The following is a 12093-nucleotide window of genomic DNA, read 5'->3' as shown; positions in this document are numbered from 1 at the left end:
GAAAGCACAGGCACTGGTGTCTGCATAATGAAGGCGAATCCCACTGGAAGTCGGCCTGAACATGATTTGCATCCCACTAACGTGATGCAAAGTAAGGCCCAACTTACTGTTACGCCAGTGGGAAAATACGATGGCCCAGAACAAGTCTGGACAAATGTAACACGTAGAAGTTGGGACTTACTGTTAGGGCCTGGATCAGATTGCGGATGTCCGAGAAGAAGAAGATGCTGGAGCCTTTCAGCTACTGGACCCAGGAGGAACGTGTGCATCGCATGCTGAGTGGAGTCTCATGGACATGGCTCTGCCATGAAGCAGCTCACGGAAGGTGGGAGGTCTCCGTTGATGCTTCGGGTCTGCTTCACAACTTCACAGTCTTGGCCATGGGCTGCTACAGGTGATCAGCGATGGGAGCAAGAGGAAGGTTCAGCTGTGAAAGCTGGGAAAGGAAGGTGTACCCCAAGGTGAGGGTGGTGTGTGGGAGAGGAAGGTCTAGGTGTGACTGGGAGAGGAAGGTGCACCAAGGTTGTGGGCTCTGGTAGGCGGGGGGTGGGGGGGTGAGGTTGGAAGGTGGGGGTACAAAGGTGTCCACGTGAACATGGAAGGGAGGGGCCTGTGGAGTCAATGACAGCCTCCTGGGGAGCAAACTGAGGGTGGGTGAGACAGGAGGGAATGGTGTGTGTGAAAGGGGGCAGAGGGAGCCAGTAGGATGAGAGGGTAAGAATGTGTCTGTATCAGTAGAAGGGACAGAAAGGGTGGTTGGTGGGGACTTGGAGGCAGACACAGACCCTGAAGGTGGGGAGGAAGAGGTCGGGGAGGTCAATGTAGATGGGGATGGGATTCTCATGAAGGTAGGGAATGTGCATGTTCACCTGGACATCCTGGAAAGACAAGGGTTCTGGTTGGTAGGTGATGGTGGGGAGGTGGAAGTTGATGCCAGGGGGTGTCAACAGTGATGGCAGAAAGGACATTGGTGACTGGGGAAGGGGAAAGGATGGGGGAGTTTACAGCATACCTCACTATTACCATAGTTGTCAAAGTCGAAAGTGAGTGGAGCCTCGTGTTGAACAGGTATAGGTGCTGCATGGGAGTGTGATCAGTGGGTGGGTGGAGATGCCGGTCAGCTCAGATGGACAACTGAAAGAGAACCCCAGCAGGCAGCATTGAAAATGCTTGGGACAGTGAGATGAGTGTGATGGAGGAAGGCTCCATGTGCGCGGGACAGTGTGCGGCCCTGCCACACACACACTTCTCCCTCCAGGATCACTCATGGCCTCGCTGCGTGCAGCTGAACTGCTAGTCGGGAGAGGGGGGTGAGTGCAAGGAAAGCACTCGGGAAGCCTGTAAATGAAACTGAAAGACATCATTGCACATTATTCAGTGAAAGTGAATATATTTTCAGATTATAAAGTGACAAAATGTGTTCACCGGTGCAACCACTTGTGATCAGAATTTCTTAACTTTTCTAGGCCTATCACTTCTTCTAGGTGCTGCCCTGACATCTGCAGGAGGGGTGGACACAGCTTGTTCAATGGTTGGCCCTGTTACCTCTGATGATTTTGGTGTTCATCCTCTGGAGATTCAGACCTTGAGGGCCCCGGCTTGCTTTGCCTGTCCTCCTGTGGGCCAGCTACTCCCTCTGCGGTGACAGAGGATGAGGTTGAGGGGGTCACAGGCAAAGGGGACTTGGAGGGAGAGGACAACCTCTGAGATTCCTGAGTGGATGACCCAAGGGTGTCCAACTGCCGCTCCTCCTCCCTTCAGGTGCCCGAGGTCCCCGGTCTGAATCCTTGAGAGGAAAGAGCACCTGGAGGGATGTCCAGGTACCCCATTTCCCTCCTGCATCACCACTGTGGGAACTCACAGATGGCTACTGCAATGGAGTGCAGGTCTGTATGCATCTCAGTGTTCTGCTGGACCAGGGTCACCATGGCGTCCGCCAGATGAAGACCAAGCAACTGGGATAGAAAAGACGATCCTTCCCATGGAGACCTTCATGCATGTACATGTGGGCTCCACTTCAACAGAGAGCAGATGGACGCATTCCTCCGACTCACACGCCACTCTGTTGAGGGCTTCCAACGCCTCTGCGTGATGTTCCCTCGCCTTCTGCTGGCTCTTCACGACGAGTTGGAAGGCCAAATACAGAAGCTGATCATCTGACTCAGACCTCATAGATGCCTCTTCCCCAGCAGTCCTCTGAGTGCCAGGGAGCACAGCTGAACCTGCCTCCTCCTGTTTAGGACATATGTCCCTGCGGTGACCACCAGATTGTGAACATGAGCCTGCTCTAGATCCAGGTCCCACGGAGGTGTGCGTCTCTGCTCTGTGATAGGTCTTCCAGGCTGCTTATTTCCAGCTCTTCAATGGAGGTGGAGTCCTCTTCGCTGGAGGTGAGGATGTGAATGGAGCTGAGGGACTGTCTGGCTGAGGGTGTCGGTTGCTTGGCAGAGCTCCCTGTGAACCAAAGTAGAAATAATTGGTGCTTGGCAGCAGAATCAAAAACAGGAGAGAGAGCACTCACAGTTGCGTTGAGAGAGGGATGCTCTGGTGTGGGATCCTTACATGGGTTTGCGCCGCTGACCTCACCATCGCTTCGGGCATGGTCCAGATCCTCACCAGTCAACATGATGGAGCATTCCTGAAAATGAGTGAGGGACCTAATGTGGGCCGCTCCACCCCTGGTCTGGGACCTCTCCTTGCTGTTGTGAGACAGCTTCTCCTGCATGAAAACAGATGGAGAGAGTGGGAGCAGGACACACAGCACTGCGTGGAATGTTTGTGTGGTGAACAGAGACATGGACAAGATGAGGATGTGAGCTCCAGAGGATATGAGCCTGATGGAGATGTGAGGGTGTGTGTGAGAGTTAGTGGTGTTGTCCCTTGAGGTGTGAGATCCCTGTGGATGTGTGATGGGTTTGGGTGTGTGTGAGCTGAGAGTGATGAGAAGAGTGAGTTACCCTGGCAGAACGGATGAGACAATTCATCCTCTTCCTGCACTGGATGGCTGACCTGCTCTATGCTCAGGTGGTGCTGATCACAGCTGCCACCATTTCCCAGGCTGGATTGGTGATTCTGGTGGAACTCCTGCTGCCAGAGCGAGGATCGAGCACATCCCAGTGGCCTTCCACTGCATCCAGCACGCTTTCCAGCGAGGTGTCATTAAATTTGGGGACTGCCATCTTCTTTGCTTTTGGGGCCATCTGTCTCCTGGAGCAGTCCTGGCCTGTAGACATGAAGTAGGCTGCGCTCAGGTGCACTTTATACATGGAGCCCAGAGCGAGGAAGCGCTGAGGTCACAGCGTGGCTGGCAAATCCGAGCCCGCCCGAGCTGGGGTATTTCCCGTGAATGCATTATTAATGTGGCAGCACATGCCGGGGAGGAGACGATATGCTGCAAAAATTCGGCATTGCAGCCGATGCATAAAACAACGTTTTTCACGCCCACTATCAAAGTTAGTACAAATCTGGGATGATTCTGTCCTTAGTTTTGATCCAGCCATAATATCCTCCAACTAAACACTGGAAGCACCAAAACCATTGTCTTCCCCACAACGTTTGCATCCCTGATAAACTTCATAATCTTTAAACTGACCCCAAACCCAACTCAGATTGCCATCTCAGGTTGTACCAGCATAATCACTATGTCAGCATCATATTTGACCCATAGCTGAGCTTCCAATCCTACATCCTCATGCATTATAATGGCCACCTATCCCAATTTCTATAATATCACCATCTTCATCCTATTTCCACGCACCTGGCACCAAATCCACTCTTCATGCCTTTATCACCTCCAGACTAATTTACTGAAGTATTCTTGTGGCTCTATAAACTTCAGCTCATTCAAAACTCTATTGTATCCTGCACAAAGTCACATTCACCCACCATCCCTGCCCTCACTGACCTACACTGAATGTCCCAACATCTTAAATTTAAATTTTTACCCTTGTGATTAAATCCCTCCATAATTTTACCCCTCCCTATGTCTGTAACTTCCTTGAACTTTACAAACCCCCAACTAATTCTTCACCAGAATTTTGCACCACTCCCAGCCCTGGGAGTGGGATGGTGGAGCATAAAATTGTGTGGAATGGTGGGGGACGCCCTGCCCACTGCCTACCTGCCTCCGTTAGTATTTTGCCAGCTGTTGGGTATATGTCAGATGGGCCACAGGCCCTTGGGCCAATTGAGGCCTAAAAGTGGCCAATTAATAGTATTTTACCAGCAGTGGGGAGTACCCACGCCATGTGCCAAGACCACGGTTATACACTTGCAGCCTGATTGCTGAACCAGGTCCCTCCTGTTTGGGCACACTGTGCCACAAGTAAGGCCCTATGCCCCATTGGAAATGGTCGTCCCCACTTGATTACATCTCCTGGCCCCGATCATTGCCCCCACCCCCCCACCCCAACCCTTCACCGGGGCCTCTCTATTTGGCCCCAGCAAGCCTGCCCCATGTATTTGCTTTTCTGGCCTCCATCACTGGCTTGTTCGCGGGGGTGATTGCAGTCCCAGCAGTGGCCATCACTGGCCACAACTAATTGCCTAAACCACGCGAAGTTAGTATCATGAATTCCAGGGCCAGCTGACTTTCCAGCGCTTCTGAGGTAAATCCCGTCTCTATTTCTCTGACTCTGATGTTGTGCATCTCTTTCCTCTCTTCACATCAGCACTGGCAGCTATGTATTCATCTGCCTGGGCTCCATGCTAAATCCTCACTAAATCCCTCCAACTGTCCATCTATCTCACTTTCTTTAGCATGCTCTGCGAAGTAGATCTCTATGACTAAGCTTTTGGTCGTACCCTACTTAACATTTCTCCTATTGGCTCAGCATCCATGTTTCTTATGTCTCTGTAAAATGTTTTTCTACATTAAAAGGTGTTACCTAAATGCAAACTGTTGTTGTGCCAATGTCATTGCTGACATCCTCCAAGTCCTTGGCTTAATTCCTGCCCAAATTGACAGATCAAAAGGGTATTCTCTCTGCCACCTTTGACATGAAAAGAGTCTCAAGTCATTTCCTGCTGGATGTAAGTACCTCAAATTGGCCAGAATTCATCGCTGGCACTTAGTAGAAATCTCATTTTGGGTAGCCCATCAGAATGCCTGGTGCAGGAAATGCAGTAGTCACACTGATCCTCTTGAGCACTTTATTTCGAGGTCAGAGTTAAGGAGCACTGTCAGAGCAGTTGTTTTTGCCTTCCAGTTAACCAGGGCAAATCTGACCAGTGAGTTAGGAACACCAATATTAAATGGATAAAGTGAAAGGTGCTCTTTGCCCAGTAGAGGCAATGGAGGCAGACCTCGCCTTCATGTGCATAAATCTAAGCCCTTCAGAAAGAGTGACAATTGCATATTGAAGTAGACAATTACAAGAGCCTAAGAACTTTTATTTGAATCCCCCCATTAAAATGCCAAAATGCTATCATTTGTAAAGGTTTAGTGCAAAGGTGTGCATGAGCTGCAAAGAAATAGCCATCAAGAAAAGGCATGACTTAAGAATGTTTGGAATGTCATGCCTGTTTGAGAACTCGGTTTATTCACACCTGTGTGCCAGAATGTTGTCATCTCGGGAGTGGCCCCTATTACAAGAGGGTCAAGCACCAAGTAGACCTAATTAAAAGCTCATTACATGAAACAATTTCCATTAGCATGCCAAAGTCCGTGTTAATCCATTAGCACCATGAGTCCCTTCCGAAGCTTTCAATTCCAGTTTCATCCCCAAGGGACTGCAACCCAGGGAAAGGCAGGAATTGCTCTTTTCATTCAGTGAACACCAGTCATTCAATCCTAAAACTCAGTTTTTGGATTATTTCACATTTGGGATAATTTACTCAACCTTTTTCAGAATTAATGATGAAAATGATCAACATTGTTGGAATTCAAGGTATTCAAACAGCACCTGCCCTGATGAAAAAAGCAAAAAACAGCAGCGTGGGACTTGCTGGCTGTTGATTACATGCTCCATATGTCCTAACCCTTAAAAAAAGGAACTTGTATTCCAATTTAAATTTTAATATATTCAAAATACCTAGTTTGTACTTGTTTTTATCATTCCATTTTGCATCCTTTGAATTTTGTGTTATTGTATCAATGTTTAAATCTTTAACACTGTCAGTGATACATAGGGAATTGTAGTGTTCCCTTCTGAGCTTCAAAACTGTATATATTTTCCTCAGGATGAATTCAGTGAATCTCTGAGTCTCTACACACAAAATTGAAAACAATGTAAACTTAAGTGACATGCATTGTTACAGCAGATGCTAATAACCAATAATCTCCCTGCAGTTAACTCAACAAAATTCCCAGAATAAAAATTTGCTTGGATCGGTTTTTAGGTGCAGAATGAACTGCAAACACTGATCACATGATTGCACAAGCACAAGCACATGCGTGCGTTCAAATCCTCCCATGGCAGTTGGTGGAATTTAAATTCAATTAGGTTAATTAAAAATCTGTAACAGAAAGCTAGTCTCTGTAATGGCAACCATGAAAGTATCATTTATTGTCATACAAACCCATGTGGTTCACTATTACCCCTTAGGGAAGGAAATCAGCCATCCTTATCTGGCCTGGCATACATGTGACTGATCCACAATAAACTGGTTGACTTTTAACTGCCTTCTGAAATGGCCCAGCAAGCTGCTCAGTTTTCAAGGGCAATTATTGATGGGCAATAACTGCTGGTCTTGCCAGCAAGGCCCACATCCCATGAAAGAATAAAACAAAGCCAAATACTAGCATGTGCAAAGGGTCAAATGCCCATTTAAGATGGCTTGCTGAGACACCTAAATCCAAAACCAAAACGGCCCTGGACATATTCCAAGTGTCTTTCAGGCAGCGAAACACAGCCCCATGCAATTGATAATTTTTGACTTCATTTTGACCCAAAACTGGGAAAGTGGAGTCCAGTTTCTAGTCCCATGGACTTTCTCATTCGCTATTGATCTTCTGTATTTTCAGGTGCCTGCGCAAACCCTATCCTATGCTACCTTAGGATTACCAAGTTTCAGGGCTCCCAGATATGGTGGAACATTTTCTTCTCAGTATGGTAGAATCCGATGAGGGATCTTCAACCTGGTTAAGTTTCAGGTCAGAAAATGGTACCATTGTCTGAGCAAAATAGCCAGTTTATCTGAAAAAGGAAAACGAAAAGGCGTACTGTCAGAACTCAAGCAAGCTGAAATGGATCAAAGTAAACAGAGACATCTAAAAGCTTTTGTAAGTTAAAAGTGGCTCTCTGTTGCCCGTCTTGCCTCATTAACTGCTGATAGTACCAGCTTAGCCTTCTGGGATACCTAACACCCAAAGCCTGTAACAAGTTGAACCCTGGGTTATTTCAACTTGCAGGTCCACAGTCAAGCTTAGCTTTAAACACCTTCTTGACCTCAACCTTTTACATAATATCTGCACTATTAACCAGCTGAAGGAATGATAGATGTGCCTCTCAGAAGACCTGCCAAAAGCTGGTCATCATCAGAGTGTAGGAGATCAATAAAAGCTTTGCAGAAAAATGTTAAGCTATCAATTGCAGGCATCATCCCCCTGGGTTTTCCTTTCCCTTCCTTCTTTCTTTAGTGAAGTGAATAGAATGAGATGGAGATCTCCCTCCTGTCCTAGGAAACAGTATCATTATCCCAGTCTGATAGAACCATTCAAGAGGGAAAGCAGTCTGAAACTGAGAGGCCTGTCTACCAGAACTGCAAATTGGGCTGTTCCTTTGACTAGGACCAGAAGGATCTCAGTATAGTGTAATATTACAGCTCTCTCAGACAGGCTGCAAGGCCTGCTCCTAAAGAGCCCATCTGGCACAGGCAAAGAATAGCAATAATTACAAGCTGATGATGGACATGGAAAAAAAAGAACCACTGAGCTAGCTTTCAAGAACTATAGGCCAGGACTGTTGGGGAATTATAGACCGAAGCCCTTTCTAGTTCAGTCTTTTTTTGGCATACTTAAGCATCGATTTTAAAGATTTTAAACATAGCAATAAACATTCAAACTTTATTTGCCAACTTTTGCGATAGAATTAGTTTTTTATTGTTATCTTAGGTGACCATTTTATTAGGTTTCTAAAGATAAGCCTATACTTTCATTAATAATGATAGAAACGTAAACAAGTTGCAATAATGGAAAATGCAGGAATCCAAACCATGGTTTAACATATTTGCAAGTACGACAGTTCAAAAGAATCTATAAATCCTTCCACAGACTGTTCAAAAATGTATTTGTCTAAATGTTGTAGGTTAGCCATCAAATACAGATGCCCATTATTAAAGCAGTGTTTTACTACACAGAATACCTTTTCAATCTAGTTGAAAATATAAGGAATTTTATATGAAAGAAATGCATGTGACCAAGGACGTCATGCCGATTTTGTTTTTATAGATGGATCACAGATAGGCTAACTGAAATGAGTACTGTCCTTTTAACTTTACAGTCAATAACATTTATGTCTGTCTGGAATACTGTGATTTCCTGCAATTAATTTTATATTGCCCATCTCCATAGTACACATACAACAATCCAGGGCTTTTTGAAAGACAAATACAAAGCTGCCTTACATTAATTCTTTGACTCATGGGTTGCCTTTAGCACAAGTAAATCAACGCTGAAGAAGTTTCATCTAAAAAAAAACAAATCCACATGTTGTTGAAATAAAAATTGGACTTATCTTGAATGTGCAATGTACCCAAGACTGAATCATATCCTAATTCAATCATAATTGTGCATTCATGGACTCTCAATCCCTTCAACAAAAGGAAGAATACACCTGCTGTGCTGTTACTTTGAAAGTGAAAATATTGCAAAAAAAAACTACATTCAGGAGACCATAAAAACTTAACTAATAACAATCGGTTGTTTTTCATGAGCTTGTGGACAGAAAAAAAACTGTACTCCCCTCTTTTCTCACAGTACTCAGATATCCATATCCATTTTGTAAGTAAGTTTGCCACAGTTATCCAAAATGCCCTTTTTCTATTACAAGAATAGTTCAATGGTGAATCCAATTTAAATCCAGTTCTACAGTAAAACTTTTCTTCTTCAATATTCTCTACTCCTGTCCTGAAAGTGACGATGGCTTCTGTTGGAATGTGTTCCATGCTGGGCAGGAACAACCAATCTTCATTTAAGCAATGGTGGCAAGAGCTGACAGGCTACTCCTCCATCCTGGCACTACTACAGAGCTCAATCCTGCCTATATCTGATATTCAAATACTGAATCCTTACTTAATGGATTGGGGAATTATGCACAGAGGTCAAGGCAACCAAGGTGGAGCTGCCGCTCCCAACTTTCTGATGACCTAAATTAATCGCCACTACAAATTAGGAGCCCTGAACTCTGCATCCATTCTCTAATGCACTCTGCTATTGAGCTGGGAGCAGAACCTCACAAAATTTATCCTCAAGGACCTTTACTGGTCTGTCTGCCTACTCAGTGTCATCCCAGATGATACAATTACTCCTTGAGCCATACGAGGTGCACATATTACAGCTCCTCTCATAAGCCGCAGTCATAAAAGTGAAGAAATCCCACTGCAATGTAGTGCACTTTATACTGGTGTGAGTTCAACCCAGTTGTTTTGTGAATGCTGGCCTGAAGTAACATTTTGATCTTCTTGCTTATCTTCAATAGTAAAGAGATTAAGCTTTGGGAAAACTAAGTATGGGGAACGCAAGCAAAAGCTGGGAGTTACCCATACCCACAATTTTGTGCACTTGCAAACATGTGTATGTATGTGAGCCTGCTGGTTACAAAGATTAAATACAAACAAAGCATCTTTAATTATTTAATAAGCTTCTAAAGGCTAAGTTAACCTTTTTATGTTACACAGATTGTAATTGCCCTTGAAAGACACAAACCAGAAAGCACCCAAGGTCTTATCAAAATACAAACAAGTCAGTGAAGCAGCTGCAATGCAATGGGAGGTGAACTTATTGACACATGTAAGATTCTGATGGTCTTGAGAGGGTAGATGCTGAGAGGATGTTTCCCCTTGTGAGGGAATCTAGAACTAGGGGGAACAGTTTAAAGATAAGGGGTCTCCCATTTAAGACAAAAATTATTAAGACAAAGATGAGGAGGAATTTCTTCTCTCAAAGGGTCGTTACTCTTTGGAATTCTCTTCCACAGAGAGCAGTGGAGGTTTGGTAATTGATTAGATTTAAAGCTGAGTTATGCAGATTTTTGAATGACAAGAGAGTCAATGGGTTTTGGGAAAGGCAAGAAAGTTCTGTTAAGGCCACAATCAGATCAGCTATAACCTTATTGAATGGCGGAGCAGGCTGAATGGGCCACATGGCCTACTCCTGCTCCTGTTTCTTATGATCAGCACTGTTCTATAAATAATGAAACAACCCAAGCCATAAGCCTGAGAGCGGCATTTAGTCAACCATTTCTGCACGATACTGTTCAGTATAGGTGTAATCATTTTTCCATTTACTCTTTGCAAATATATCAGTATTCATTTCGAATATGGCCAAATTCAAGCATACGTAATCCTATTAGCAAATTCTTAGCATTTTCCTGATTAATCCAAATAGTTATCATGTCCTATTTTTATTCCTCCCAAGGTCCTGATGTATTTGATCATCTTGCACACAGGCCTGGTGATGGCTTCTCAATGTATTGCATATAAATCATTTCACTCTTCTTGTATCATTCTATTTTGTGTAGTTCCTGATAACCTAAACTGCCAAAATGAAAATCTGCCCATTGGATTAGATCTGGAAATCTAAATTTACCAATTAAACGTTCAACAGGCTAACTAAAAGATGTGTTGTAGTGTTATTTAAAAACTGAAATACTTCAACAGATAAGAAAAGCCAGATTTAAAATTTCAAACATAAACTCTCCCATCCTTGCCAGGATTACAGTGTGTTATTACCTCTAAGCTATGATTCTCAAACAAGACTTCAGAAAAATTGATGGAACATGGTTAAGTCTACTTTTAATAACTAATCTAACCCCAGTATGACTCCTGTGAGTAAACTGATCAGCGTGTTTTCCCACATACAGTAGTGACTACCCTTCAAAATACTTTATAGAGAAGCACTTTGGAGCATCCTAAAGATTTGAAAGATGTAACATAAATGCAACTTCTTCCTTTCTCTTGAGAACAGTGTCATATGTTACAGCTATGTGGATTTTTTTGATCGTTCATGGGATGCAAGTGTCACAGGCAAGCCAGCATTTACTGTCTATTCCTAATTGTCTTTGAGAAGGTGTTGATGAGCCATCTTCTTGAAGCACTGCAGTCCATGTGATGTAGGTACACCCACAGCGCCATGTTCTTGAGTACCATATTTGTTGAAAGAGCTTTTGAAATTCAAAGTCCACCCAAGAATAGTAACTCAACCAGCTAAACTAAGATTCAGTCACAAGAATGTTAAACATTTGCAAAAGTTCAATCCTAAATCAGTTATCCTATCTAGGAACTGCCTGCAGCTCTGGCTCAACCTCCCTTATTAGATGGTCTTCATTGCAATAGAAAGCAAGCTTCCTGCCCATCCCCAAAGTCAGATTGTCACATAGATCCATCTTAATTTCCCTACTGTTAAAACTCAGGAAAACTATAGTGAATGACAAGTTGTTCATTCAGAACAATCATTTCAACTTGTGTTCAGAGGAATTTGATTCACCGTTAATGCTTTTAACCACGTAGTCCAGCAATGGGCATGATTCTCTCAATCCCCTCCACAACATCAGAGCAGCACTTTTCATTATTTCTGAAGCCCAAAAGGTACAGAATCACAGGTTTATTGAAAAGCTGGCTTCTTGATTCACAACTGGTGAACTGCTGAACTAACTTTATAACTTTCTCAGAGGGTGCAAAAAAGAAAACATGACCACTTATCTCTTTTATGATGGATACAGTCAAAGCTAAAGCTAAAGCTGTTGTTTACAAAGCTGTTGATTACTGATCTGAAAGAAAAATGGCACCCAAATCACTGTAGTGGACAGCAGAGAATAATAATAATCTTGAATTTATATAGCATCTTACCAGTTTGAAACATTATAAAACATATTGCACAAAACCTTTCTTTGATATGGTGATTATTGTTATGTAGGCAAATGTTGCAGCCTTTCT

This window comes from Carcharodon carcharias, chromosome 20 (assembly GCF_017639515.1).
Source record: "Carcharodon carcharias isolate sCarCar2 chromosome 20, sCarCar2.pri, whole genome shotgun sequence".
Lineage (NCBI taxonomy): Eukaryota > Metazoa > Chordata > Chondrichthyes > Lamniformes > Lamnidae > Carcharodon > Carcharodon carcharias.
Note: the sequence above shows the minus strand (reverse complement) of the source record.